Source organism: Coregonus clupeaformis, unplaced genomic scaffold, assembly GCF_020615455.1.
Source record: "Coregonus clupeaformis isolate EN_2021a unplaced genomic scaffold, ASM2061545v1 scaf2892, whole genome shotgun sequence".
Classification (NCBI taxonomy): domain Eukaryota; kingdom Metazoa; phylum Chordata; class Actinopteri; order Salmoniformes; family Salmonidae; genus Coregonus; species Coregonus clupeaformis.
In genome coordinates, this window is record NW_025536346.1 from 7,747 (window position 1) to 22,072 (window position 14,326).

A 14,326-nucleotide genomic window follows, 5' to 3' on the forward strand; every position below is an offset into this window, starting at 1 on the left:
GACTTTCCAAAACTATAGTTTGTTAACAAGAAATTTGTGGAGTGGTTGAAAAACAAGTTTTAATGACTCCAACCTAAGTTTATGTAAACTCCCGACTTCAACTTGTATGTGTATTTTGCTGAGTTCCAATCAAAGTTGTATTTAGTTCCCCTGGGTTTTCAGTGGTTCCGCACCATATGCTAGCGGTCGTGTCTGTGATTGGTGTCTGTGATTGGTGTCTGTGATTGCTGTCTGTATTTGGTGTGTGTATGATTGGTGTGGTGTGTGATTGATGTGGTTGCACCAGCATTGATCTCCACTCAATCAAGCTCCAATAATAAATGAACAGGCTCCAGCATGATATTCACAAGAAAACCCCCCTCATCTATATATAACCTCATCTATACATAATTGTCAACAGGGAACAAATCAATCCCTCAATGAGCGAACCTTGATGTATCAATAAAATGATAATATATATTTTTGCAACTCATTGCTTTTGACCTTGGACATTGGTAAATCAAATCCAGTTACGGTTTCCAGCCGTTTAAGTCATAAACAACATTTATCTGGTGCTGCAAGAATGAATGTAGCCTACTCAATACAGTAAATGTACAGAGGCTTGTGAAAGTATTCACCCCCTTGGCATTTGTCCTATTTTGTTGCCTTACAACCTGGAATTAAAATTGATTTTTTAGGGTTTGTTTTTTCATTCCACTTCACCAATTTGGTACTATTTTGTGTATGTCCATTACATGAAATCCAAATAAAAATCAATTTAAAAGGTGAATGCAACAAAATAGGAAAAACGCCAAGGAGGATGAATACTTTTGCAAGGCACTGTACTCATGTTACATACATGTTACATGTACTCAACATTTATATGTCAAAACAGAGTATAATGTCCATAAAATAATAATATGCCATTTAGCAGACGCTTTTTATCCAAAGCGACTTAGTCATGTGTGCATATATTTTTACATATGCGTGGTCCCGGGATCGAACCCACTACCCTGGCGTTACAAGCGCCATGCCAAATGAGCTACAGAGGATGTCTCCCTGTACAGGAAAATATTGTTTTCACATATCCAATTAACCTGTTTACTGGTTTTTGTTGAGTAGGACTGTTGGACTTCCCAAGGCGATTGATTGGAAAATGGACTGTATTGAAAATCTAAGATACTCAGACAGGGATATACTGACACCTTCTGGTGATCTTTGAATTAACCCTGGTTGATTGTTCAATGGGTTTTTGTTGAAGATGTACACTCTCACACGCTGCAATTTGCATGCTTGATTTAAAACGGTTTTATTTTATCCTGGGCACCAGTCTGTTTCTGCTCTTGCCAACTCTCAGGAATTGTCTAGAAATGAAAAAGCACAAACAAATCTGAGAGCAGGCTAGTTTTGTTTATCTAGTTTAAGATAAAATGTAATCTAAATTGATGTGTTTAGTGGGGGTTGCAAAGTAATCTCAAAGGAAGAAGACGAATTTCAGATTTTTCAATGGCCACTATTTTAGAATTCTATCGAAATGTGTGGGGGGGGAAGACATTCAATAGAATTCAGAATGATCTCCAAATGATTGTTTCCATAGAGACGTTAAGCAAACTAAGAGTCTAGAAATGTTGTTTTCATTCAAATAAGCAAAGTGTTGATTCACTGCAAGACATGGAGGTGGTTCAGCCCCTATGCAGAGAAATATCTCATGAAGCTGACATTCATGCAGAAGACGATCCTGCTTTCAATTTAGGTAAATATATTTTGAAAATGTACAATTTGAAATAGACCAATTTATATTTTTTTGAACGAAGTTATTTCAAACTATTTCATAGTTCCATTCTTTGTCTCATGATTGGGCAGTTTTCTTGAAGGAAACATACACAGTGACTGTGCGTCTGACCAACACAGCGGAGAAGCCTCTGACACAGCAGAACCTGCAGTGTGTGGCCCTCAGCATCCCATGCCTCCACTACCGTCTCACAGGCCTTCCTTATGCCCCAGGTCTCCTCCCCTTGCCCACCTCCCAGACAGACCCTCTACCCCTGGACTACAGCGTTTCAATTAGACCTACACCAACCCTGGATCCCAGAAGGCAGACATTGGACAGAGTCTCTCTGGAACATTCCACTATTCCCCTGACCAAGATGTCTTCCTGAGGACCAGCTCCATGGCTCTCAGGGGGATAGCAGGAGCAGCAGGATTACTGACTGGTTACCTGTGACGGGTCCTTTGTGCCAGACTTCCCAGGGAAGGAGTGGACCTCTGTGAACTACGGAGGGCTGAGTTTATATAGGGCTTTCTCCCCAATCAGACAGACTGACGATGCAGCTGATATACTGGGAAGGTGTAATATCACTGATTACACTGCTTACGAGCAGTTTGTCTTCTCTCTATCGAGGTGTGTGGACATCCTCAAGGCAAATGATCCTTCAGGAAGAAAGGAAGCTAGTCCGCCTCCAAAAGGAATTGGAGGAGAATAGTTTAGAAAGAGAGGGAAGCTAGTCCCGCCTCCAAAAGGGAAGAGGGGGAATAGTTTTGTAAGAGAGGTCACTAGTTTGGACGACAAATGGGACAAGGGGAATAGTTTAGAAAGAGAGGATGCTAGTTCGCGCCTACACATGGGAAGAGATGAATAATTTAGACAGAGAGGACACTAGTTCCGCCTACGAATGTGAAGAGAGGAATAATTTAGGAATAGAGGACACTAGTTCCGCCACAAAGGGGAAAAAGGGAATCGTTTTGGAAGAAAGGCTGTTAGTTCTACAATGAAAAGAGAGGACAAAGTACCGGGAGTACAGAAGGAGGACCAAACCAAAGACGGGGAAGAAAGATAACTAAATTATCTTTAAGGCCTTGGAATATGGCCAGACTATGAAAGTTTAGATATGATTCAAAGTATTTTACAGTTTAAGTCGGAAGTTTATATACACCTTAGCCAAATACATTTAAAACTCAGTTTTTGAAAGAATTTCTGACATTTAATCCTAGTAAAAATGTGCTGTCTTAGGTCAGTTAGGATCACCACTTTATTTTAAGAATGTGAAATGTCAGAATAATTGTAGAGAGAATGATTTATTTCAGCTTTTATTTATTTTCCTCACATTCCCAGTGGGTCAGAAGTTTACATACACTCAATAAGTATTTGGTAGCATTGCCTTTAAATTGTTTAACTTGGGTCAAACGTTTTGGGTAGCCTTCCACAAACTTCCCACAATAAGGGGTGAATTTTGACCCATTCCTCCTGACAAAGCTGGTGTAACTGAGTCAGGTTTGTAGGCCTCCTTGCTCGCACACGCTTTTTCAGTTCTGTCCACACATTTTCTATAGGATTGAGGTCAGGGCTTGTGATGGCCACTCCAATACCTTGACTTTGTTGTCATTAAGCCATTGCCACAACTTTGGAAGTATGCTTGGGGTCATGGTCCATTTGGAAGACCCATTTGCGACCAAGCTTGAACTTCCTGACTGATGTCTTGAGATGTTGCTTCAATATATCCACATAATTTCCCTTCCTCATGATGCCATCTATTTTGTGAAGTACACCAGTCCCTCCTACAGCAAAGCACCCCCCCACAACATGATGCTGCCACCCCGTGCTTCATGGTTGGGATGGTGTTTTTTCGGTTTGCAAGCATCCCCCCTTTTCCTCCAAACATATTGATGGTCATTATGGCCAAACAGTTCTATTTTTGTTTCATCAGACCAGAGGATATTTCTCAAAAAAGTATGATCTTTGTCCCCATGTGCAATTGCAAACCGTAGTCTGGCTTTTTTATGGTGGTTTTGGAGCAGTGGCTTCTTCCTTGCTGAGCGGCCTTTCACGTTATGTCGATATAGGACTCGTTACTGTGGATATAGATACTTTGTACCTGTTTCCTCCAGCATCTTCAAGGTCCTTTGCTGTTGTTCTCTGGGATTGATTTGCACTTTTCGCACCAAAGTACATTCATCTCTAGGAGACAGAACGCGTCTCCTTTCTGAGCGGTATGATGGCTGTGTGATCCCATGGTGTTTATACTTGCGTACATTTGTATAGATGAACATGGTACCTTCAGGCATTTGGAAATTGCTCCCAAGGATGAACCAGACTTCTGGAGGTCTAACATTTTTTTCTGAGGTCTTGGCTGATTTTTTTTTCATTTTCCCATGATGTCAAGCAAAGAGGCACTGAGTTTGAAGGTATGCCTGAAATACATCCACAGGTACACCTCCAATTGACTCAAATGATGTCAATTAGCCATCAGAAGCTCCTAAGCCATGAATTTTCCAGCTGTTTAAAGGCACAGTCAACACATTTACATTTTTTAGTCATTTAGCAGACGCTCTTATCCAGAGCGACTTACAGGAGCAATTAGGGTTAAGCGCCTTGCTCAAAGGCACATCGGCAGATTTTTCACCTAGTTGGCTCGGGGATATTCCTATCAGAAGCTTATAAAGCCATGACATAATTTTCTGGAATTTTCCAAGCTGTTTAAAGGCACAGTCAATTTAGTGTATGTAAACTTCTGACCCACTGGAATTGTGATACAGTGAATTAGAAGTGAAATAATCTGTCTGTAAACAATTGTTGGAAAAATTACTTGTGTCATGCACAAAGTAGATGTCCTAACCGAATTGCCAAAACTATAGTTTGTTAACAAGAAATTTGTGGAGTGGTTGAAAAACAAGTTTTAATGACTCCAACCTAAGTGTATGTAAACTTCCGACTTCAACTGTAAGGAAGCTTCACTTGCAGAGATGAAAAGGCATAGCATCCTACTTTCAAAAAGGCACATTCACGAATGTATGGTTTCAATGTTTTTACAATAAAACAGAACGACACCTACTCCCTGAATATTTTCTTTATTATTTTTAAGTCAAAGTCCAAGGCATCTGTGGGAACATAACCAGGGTGACAAAACAATATACAGTACATTAAACAAACTCCAACAACATCTTTAGAAGCAAAACAACATAGTTGTATTATCAGCAGAAAGACTGCATTCACGACAAGCTATCGCCACAGTAAAGGTTTGTAATCACCTTTTAATTAAAGGTAGACTCAGCAAAATTACATTGCCACAAGCAGCACTGGAGATATTGAGATGAGTGAGATGCAACACTTCGCTCTCAAACAGTCACACACAGTATCTGAGCATGTGCATGGGTTCACTTCACTGTTCACAGCGTAGCAGCCAGGGCATCAAAACAGCTGAGAACTTGAGCCTCACGCTAACGCTCTTAGTTGTGAAAATTGACCCACTATGCTGTTTACTTTCTGCATCTCCATATCGCTGAGTCTACCTTTAAACCCGAAACTAATTTCTCATCGCCTTTCATCAATTTTTCCTTAACGTACCCCTAATGAAAGCCCTTTCCTGATAATTCAACAGTGAAAAAGGAAAAACAACAGTTTTGGTTGGTCACTTACAATTCAACTCTTGTTCATCTGCTACAAAATCCCCAGGTGAGGGGAAAGAAGGCACGTTCTTATTCATTTCATTGAACTGTCCTGCTGCTGAGCTTAGCATTTGTTTTCTAAACAATGTTCAGTAAGTTAAATCCAGTCAATGAATTACTCCACTTCATCAGTCCCCTTCCATTCATGATTCTAACCCCATTTTTCTTCTCACGCAAGAGTTAAGACATTTGTTTAGTTATTAATGGTGGTTCCGGCATCAGCTTAGCATTATATTTAAGTTCTTCAATCGCCCATTGCAAAACCGCAGTGTAAAACCAAAGCCATGTCTTGGCTACAAACTTTCTTCAACATCCAATATGACATGTATTAAATGTATTACTAATTTGCATTAGCGTTTAAGGTTTGTAGTGAACACTAAGATGAAGATTTTTGCAAATCTACCATTTTAATTTGCAAGTCTTACTTCTAATCAAAGAATCCGAAAATGGATCTCGATAGTAGGCCAATGCTGCTATGCTAACTTAGACATTGACCCATAATGCATGACTGTTGCTTTGCCTGTGCTTGTAGCTCTTTAAGGTTTGGCAAATAATGTAACAAGCTGTGTCTTTCTATATTTTGCCCCACCAACAGAGATTTGGCCATACTGTATCCTATGAGCAGCCATCTACTGCTCTACCGGTACCACTCCTCTTCATGGGAACTATGTAGCCCTGCACGCACAAACAAGCCCCTTGTGGCATATGACGTAGTCTCTGGACTGTACTAACACTGGCATCAACTAAACATCCTACATCCCATCCACAACGCTCATAGAACGTTGGGCGAAGAGGGAGCAGAGTGGCATATTCTGGCCCAGCGCGGGAAGCGTCGAAGGCCTCCCAGGCAGCCTGAGAAGATGTTGTACTTGAGGGAAGACGCGGTGCCAGGCTGGTGGGCAGGCGACGTCACGCGACATTATATAGACGCGTCGTTGTGCAGCGTGCACGTGAGGTTCAGGCCCGACTTGGAGGTGTTGTCTTCAGGTGGAGCCACTCCCGTGGCACGTTGTAAGACTGTACGTCAGTATGTCCTCCGTCTGGCTGGCCCGCAGCGCCCAGGATTTGGCTCCAGCTCGTGGGTGTATCCCCACCAGGTAGATGGTATCTTCCACCGAGAGCATCTGCTGCTTACGCACGTGGGGCTGAGCAGGAGCGGAACACTGTCCAACTGTCAGAGGAGGGGGCAATAGCGGAACACGTTGGTATTCTGTCTAGTAGATACAGAGAGAAACAATAACAGCATTTGTTACAATCATTTTAAAAGCAGTTGATATTTTGTCAAATGGACCAAGCACTATTTGTGTAGCCTACAGTTCTTTATGTCTACTGTCTGTCTACATTGGACATTTTAGAAAAATTCTCGCTTCTGCTGGGAATTAAAATCATCCCCACGAACCTCTGGTAGTGTATCCTTCCCATGACGTAGATCATGCCCTGGCACCGCAGGCAGAGAACTCTGCCAGGGGGTCAGGCAGTGACGACACACAGGTCCACCAGTCCTGCTCAGGGCTGTAGCACTCCACAGTGCCCTGACATGGCCTCCACTGCAACAGCTTCCCTGCACCAGCAGCTTGAAGTTGGACCTGACCGAGGAGAGACGGATATACAATAACATTACAGAACGGAGACATACTGTAGCCTATGTAGTTTGCTGGCTCAGCATCAAAGCAGTTTGAAGATCAAGACATCGGAACAGACTGGATATTCAAATCAAATCAAATTTTATTGGTCACATACACACATTTAGCAGATGTTATTGCAGGTGTAGTGAAATGTTTGTGTTCCTTAGCCCAACATTGCAGTAGTATTGGAGCTCAAGACAGGGACAGACTGATAGAGGTCTATTCATATAGCTGACCTGTACTGACCTCTTCTGGTTCAGGGGGCTACCTGGTTCCATTCATTCCTACAGGGGTTGTAGCAGTGTGCAGCGAGACTCTTGGCTTGGTCATTCTGTACCCACCGACAATGAACAGGTAGTTGTCCAACACGGCTGGAGCCGTAGCCTCTCACATTGACCATGTCAGAGGGCAGGTTGTTAGCGAGCGGCTTTCCAGCCTTGCCCACCCCATACCTCAGCATGGACCAGGGCTCGTCTGGTCTGGTAGGTCCAGAGCCAGACAGGTGAAAGAGTCCAATAGCCACCAGAGTGGCGTGCCTTTCAAGCATCTCTCTAACCTGGTTGGCAGGGCAGCAGGTAAGTCGTTGAACCTGGTCTCCAGCATCGGGGTGGTAGTGACAGCTCATGTATCTGAGACAAGCGTTGCGTAGATCATGAGTTCATATACCTCAGATAGGCGAGAGTTCCACACAATTCTCTTGTCGAATTTCAGACGAAAGGAGTTTTAGGATAGAGGTGACTTGCAAAAAAGAAGAGTCTCAATCAGGTCTTCCAGGGTCTCGTTGACCACTTTCACTTTGGAGGTGTTGATAAAATCCAGGACAGCTCGAGCCCGCACACTCAGTCCCTGCAGTTGCACTGAATCCTCTCTGGACTCGCGCATCCCAGAGCTGTACAGTGCACGGAAGAGTCCTTTTCATCAACTTGCTTTTGTTGACGATTCACGCTTTGTCATCCATAACAATTACGATTATTTGTTCAGATGACATGTTTAGTGGTTGGGTTAGCTAGCTAGTGTTGTCAAGTGATCGGTTTTGTTGACTGTCCTCCTCCGGCCTCGATCTGTTAATGACGGCCTGTCACAGTTAACATTTCTCAGGCGCAGGGGTGGTCTGCAACTCCAGTCGCACCGCAGTAACCAGGCCTATATGGTAATGTTCAGCCCATACGTCTGGATGATGCCTGGTTAATTTCAACTCAGTTATGAGTGTGCTAGATAGTTAGCAAAAGGCTAAGAGTGACTTGGAATCTAGCTAACGTTAGCCTTTATCTTTCAAAAACAGCTGGTATTATCTCGGGATAGATCCAAAGAAGATGTTTTGCTGTGCTGTACCATGTGGCCATTTTTAAGATGTATATATTGGATAACCACTTTCCTTGCATTGTCGAGATAATCCGCAGAAAGCTGCAGTTGGTTTTTGAGGAGAAATTGGCCAGCATCTTTCCTGTTTTGATCCTGTGGGTTGCGTCACTTCCGCTCAACCGGAAACCACCGTTTTCTTCTCTTCGTGTAAAGACAATGCCATGCAGATTGGTACAAGATGTATTGCTGCCACCAGCTGGCACTTGCACTCGACGGGTACTAGCCACCATAATACAACATGTTCCCATACTTTTCTTCACCAAATATTCAGGGGAACCAGGTACATTGTGTTAAGTTGCGTCAATTCAAATCTGGTAATGGAACAAAAGAGGTCAATACACGTCTTCTAAAATAGACTAGTATTTTAATTAATGCAAAAACACTTCAATGGTAAATATGATGTTCGTGATATACGGGTCCACTGAAAAACTACGCAGGGAGTCAGAGAACTAAGCCATTGTTATAAGTTCTTCTTTAAATATTTCCTGACAGAGATAGTTCCTGCTCCAAGCAGGCTATCAGAGTAGAGACTGAGCGTGGTTTAGACACTCAGCCTATGTGGTGCACAGGCTGGTCCCAGCCTCTTTGGCGTTCACTGTTGCCAGGCATTAATGGTTATCTCCACAACTTGTTTCGAGTCAGTAACCTCAGACATCTTTGTAGCAGAACACATGTCCTTGAGCGTGGTTTAACAAAGAGGCAGTGGTGTGTGTCTGTGTGAATCACAAGTCTTATCTCAGTCACTAGCAGTTCCCCACATTAATCACAGCTTGTTATATTAAACAGTCTATATCAGTACAGCATAAACCTATTATGTTTAATCATTAATGCTTTCTTATTAAGCTAACAGCACATCTAAAATATAAGATAATAATTACCCAAAATTGAAACCAACAGTTTCCAACTATCAACAACATACACTTGCAATGAAGTAAGACATTGTAGTGTATAGCCTCTGTTGACCCGACACACAGCTCATCTACATTTTTACATTTTTAGTCATTTAGAGACGCTCTTATCCAGAGTGACTTACAGTTCCAGTGAGTGCATACATTTCATACTCCCCGTGGGAAACGAACCCACAACCCTGGTGAAGCGCCATGCTCTACCAACTGAGCTACACGGTGGGCTCAGCCTGAGCCTACCAACAGGGACATGTTTATTGGGGTATGATGTATGATACAGTATTTTAATGTTAGCATAATGGCTATATGGACTGTAGGCAAGCATGGTGATACTGCCACCGCAGTGATGAAATATGTAACTGTTTTGCACCTTGTTGAGTAGGCCTTTTGGAGTACCAATGATAGATGTTTTAATCACAATTTAACAGTAGAGTAGTAGGAAGCTGAATCTGATACTTTTGTTTGGCTTTACTATTTTGCCGCTCTAATTTTCTCTTTCTCAGGGGCATCTGTTAGTGCAACAGCAGGCTTTGGGGAGAGTTAAAACGAGAGTCTTTCTGCATTCTTCACCCCTTCTGCTCCATGGAAAACACTCATTGAGGGAGTACAAGTCTAGATAATGGCTGATAGCGCTCTACAAGAATGCGGATGGCCATGTATAGGGGCAGGCAGCTGGTGTGTGTGTGTGTGTGTGTGTGTGAATGTGTTGATAGGAGGGGGGATGGGTGATGACATGACACTATAGCAGAGCCCACTACTTCAGACTGGCACTAACAGCAGAATTTCCACCCCTGCAACGGGTCTACCCTATATTGGACCTATGAGCTGGACTGTCAGATGTCCATACGTTGTAGACACTGCCCCGAACTGTGACTTGCTGCACCTCTACAGACACTCATCTGGTACCTCCTCCCATGTACCATATCATAGAAATTGTATTTCTATGGCATACATGTCTCCAGGGCGAAACTGCCTAAATGTATACTGGTTAGGGTTGCAAAAGAGAGGGTATATTACTAAATATTTGGTAACTTTCGAAGTTTACCAAATAAGTGGCCTTTGGGTACTTCAGATTTTCACAGGCGTCTGTAATTATATCTAGCCCTCTGTGTGGCCTTATCACATATAAAATAATAAAATAAGAGGATTTTAACCATAAACTTAGTTAATACCATTGGTCTTTATGTAAGGGTTTCAGCACGAAATATCCTTTATATTTTTTTTACACACTTTCATTTATTTTACTATATCAATATATCTGTGTTGTTAATGTTTTGCTGCCAAACTGGTTGCAGTTGTGAAAAAAGGCAATAGTTGAAAGAGTTGCAGAGTTAATTAAAAAAATGCCTGGTATTTCCCAGTCATTTGTATTCTACTTCATTGATGTCTCATCTGCATGTGGCACAACTCCTCTTGAGAATCAAGGTAGGCCTACAACTGGTTTAGTGTGGTTAGTTAGCTGACAAGTTAGCAGCTCAGTAACTTCCTGGTGCTTAATTTAGAGTGGTGTGTGGTGCCAGGGTCTGCTGCTTGACCCAATGCGTGACCCATCTGTCTGCCTATTTAGCTCCCCATTTTGACCGCCATTCACCCCATTCCATGTTATTGGGCTGCTGTAAGATTTTTTAACGTTCGCCTAATCATTTATGGAAATAAACGGTAATATATTTTAACAGTGACCACTGTTGGTAATAGGTCTACAAACAGATGGTGGACCTAATAACAAAACACATATTTCTGTCAATTATCTGTCTTAAGATAACGAAAAGCCCGTGCGTTAGCAGAGTGACGACAGCCGCGTGCCTGTGACAGGCTGATGGGTCTGATCGCAGCGTAACGGAGTGGGTGGAGAGAAGCGCGCGCATGCATAACGACAAGTCACCATAACCTAAATCACGCACAGTCATTGCGTTTGGTCTTCATCCGAAGCATTAAACGGACTGTCTTAAAACGAAGCAAGGATGAGGGAACAGTCGCGCGGGTTCTGTTTTCTTAATTGTTTTTTATTCATCATCAGCGCTCGGCAATGGGTGTCCGCGAGCAGTGACCTGCGCCGGTGCAATAAGGTAAGTGCGCGCAGCTCGACACAAGCGACAGTGGCTGTCACACTGTTATTTATAACACTTTTATTTCATTACAATAAATAAGCAAGCCATGACATTGCCACTGAACGCACTATGTGTAATCATCTTATACTAGGCTATGTCCCAACCATATTAATCATGTTTATGTTACGAACGTTATCATATGGGTCAAGAATAAACATTAACCAGAGGATTATAGGCTACAACCTTCTGCCAATCATTGTTATAAAATGCCTATTGGCGTGGAATGGCGTGGAGATAGACGATGTTATGGAGGCCTTCTTTGTTAGTGGTGGGATTTAAAATGTGTTGATCGGCTGAAGTCCTAAGCATGTTGACAAAATATAAGGCTCCATAATATGATGACGACGCACTGAGCCGATCACTTGGCATCCATCCTCATCCGTGCTGCCTCCCGTCGATGTGCGGGAGTAATATTACCGCTGAGTAAGAGGAAAACAGAGGAGGGACTGACAACTGAACAGCAAGGGCCCTGGCACTACATTATCCGGTTAGATTTATCTATTATGGCTATCATATCAGCTCTCTAAGGAAAACAGCTGCCTGGAAGCCCTCCATGTCCCAGCCTTCTCCATATTATTTGATCTGAAAATGATTGAGTGCTGTCAGATTTGTGTCCCAGAGTGTGTCCCTTTACACTGCCAGATCTACACACGCTGATGGATTAATGGATGATGGATGTGTCACACTGGCACTAAATATCTCTTCTTGTGGCACATAGTCTCTCTGTATCCATGGTGACCATGATGAGTCACCAGGAGACAAAGGATGCACATTAACCTCAACACCCTTTTATATACCTCCAATTCCACTGCACAAGCCCCATATTCACCACAGTACCAATATTTACCCATCAGCCCCTCCCCAGACTCCAGTTGCCTCAGGGGAAAGCAGGTGCAGGTGCACTCCACTTGAAAGGGGTTGCCATGGTGCATGGGAACTAAAGGGTTTCTATAAGCTAACTTTCATCTGGCTGATATGGCCTCACCTCTTGAGAGTTTGTTATGCATGTGTTTGCGTGCATGTGTGTGCCCATGTCCCCAAATATTTGTGTGGAAATGGCAGGAACAATACTTGTTAGAGCTTAGAGAGCGATAATGATCTGTACAAAGAGCTCAGGCTTATCTATACCCACACACAGCCTTAAACTCTCTCTCTCTCTCTCTCTTCGTTCTCTCGCTTTCTTGCTGTCTCTTTCTCAATCCCCCCAACACAAACACACACACACACATTTGGCATTAACAGAACCACATACAGTCAGTATACTACAAAAACACACACACTCACCCACTTAGGCTGCAATAATTATTTGGGTGGCAGTGAGCTGTTTGTCGGTGGTCCTGATTGATTGCCATGGCAATGCTGGGTGAACAGGAGGTTTGGGAGGATGGGGATGGAGAGCAACATGGTGGTGGAAGTGAAGTGTTGCATTACTGGCTGCAGATAGATTGCTTAGAGACAAACCAACATGGCCTCCAAAACAAGATGACCATCCAGTCTCCTTTTCTCTGTGGGGATCCTCCTCTCTCCCCTCTCTCTCTCTTGCTCTCTCTCTCTCTCTCTCACTTTCTCCTCTCTCTCATTTTTCTCTCTCACACACACGTTTGGTTGTGTGGAAGAACGGTTTTTTCAGGTAGAAGTTATAATGTCATTGACCTGACGTGACCTGTTCACAACGTCTTACTACTTAGTAGTAAACAAACAGAAGAACAAACGCACATGGCTGAGACAAAAAGATTAGCGGTAATAACACAGAGTATTAACTTAACATACAGCAGAGCAGACACCAGTCACTGACTCTGTCATCAGAGCTGCTCAGAGACCATGACGGTGACTCTGTCATCAGAGCTGCTCAGAGACCATGATGGTGACTCTGTGCGGAGAGCTGCTCAGAGTCCATGATGGTGCCTCTGTCATCAGAGCTGCTCAGGGGCCGTGATAGTGACTCTGTACATCAGAGCTGCTCAGAGACCATGGCTTGGTGACTCTGTCATCAGGCACCAACTCAGAGACCATGATGGTGACTCTCTGTCATCAGAGCTGCTCAGAGACCATGATGGTGACTCTGTCATCAGAGCCCTGTGCTCAGGAGACCATGATGGTGCCTCTGTCATCAGAGCTTAACAGAGACCATGATGTTCTGCCTCATCATCAAGGCTACTCAGAGACCATGATGGTGACTCTGTCATCAGAGCTGCTCAGAGACCATGATGGTGACTTTCTGTCAATTATAAATGGTGCTTTCTTTTCTTTTCTTTTCTTTCCGTCTAATTTGTTTTGCTTATCTGCCAGTAGTCTCATACTGATGACAAGCTGCGCTATGGCAATTTCCATAATACCTGATGTTGGCTGTTTAGTATGCCTATGCAGCTTGTTAGATTAATTTGGTGCATTCTGTCTTGAAAAACAACTGCTTATTGCACATATGATGAGAATTGGTAGTTCTGGTACATTGACAAAAAAGTGACAAGGAGATGTCACTAAAAATGATATCCTTGCAACCTTATGTTCTGTCACTACAGATTTAGGAGTGTCGTGAATTATGTTTTATCAAGTGGGACATTGTGTGTGACTGAATGTGTATCCTCTGGTAGATTTCATGTGCTCTAATATGACTACTGGATGTTTGTGTATGTTCCAGACAGACTACTACCATAAGTATACAGAGTGCTTGTGGCAGTACAGGGTCTCGGTGGAGGAGTGGTCATCCCCCCACAATCTGGGCACCTATCCAGGCCTGCCTGCCTACTCCAGAGGAACAGACTGCTGTTCAGAGTAGTGTGTGTGTCTGCTGCTTTCATTTCATTTATTTCACCTTTATTTATTTCAGGTTTACCTCCATTTAGATAAAAATCTATTTTTCTAGAGACCTGTTCAAGTAGCAGCATACAGTACATGAACAAGAGAG

The 14,326-nt window shown here is 43.0% G+C and overlaps 1 pseudogene; it reads right to left on the reverse strand.

The window, feature by feature from the left end:
- Nucleotides 1-6,173: 6,173 nt before the first annotated feature.
- LOC123489226 lies at nt 6,174-8,184 on the reverse strand (annotated as a pseudogene).
- Between the last annotated feature and the right edge of the window lie 6,142 nt (nt 8,185-14,326).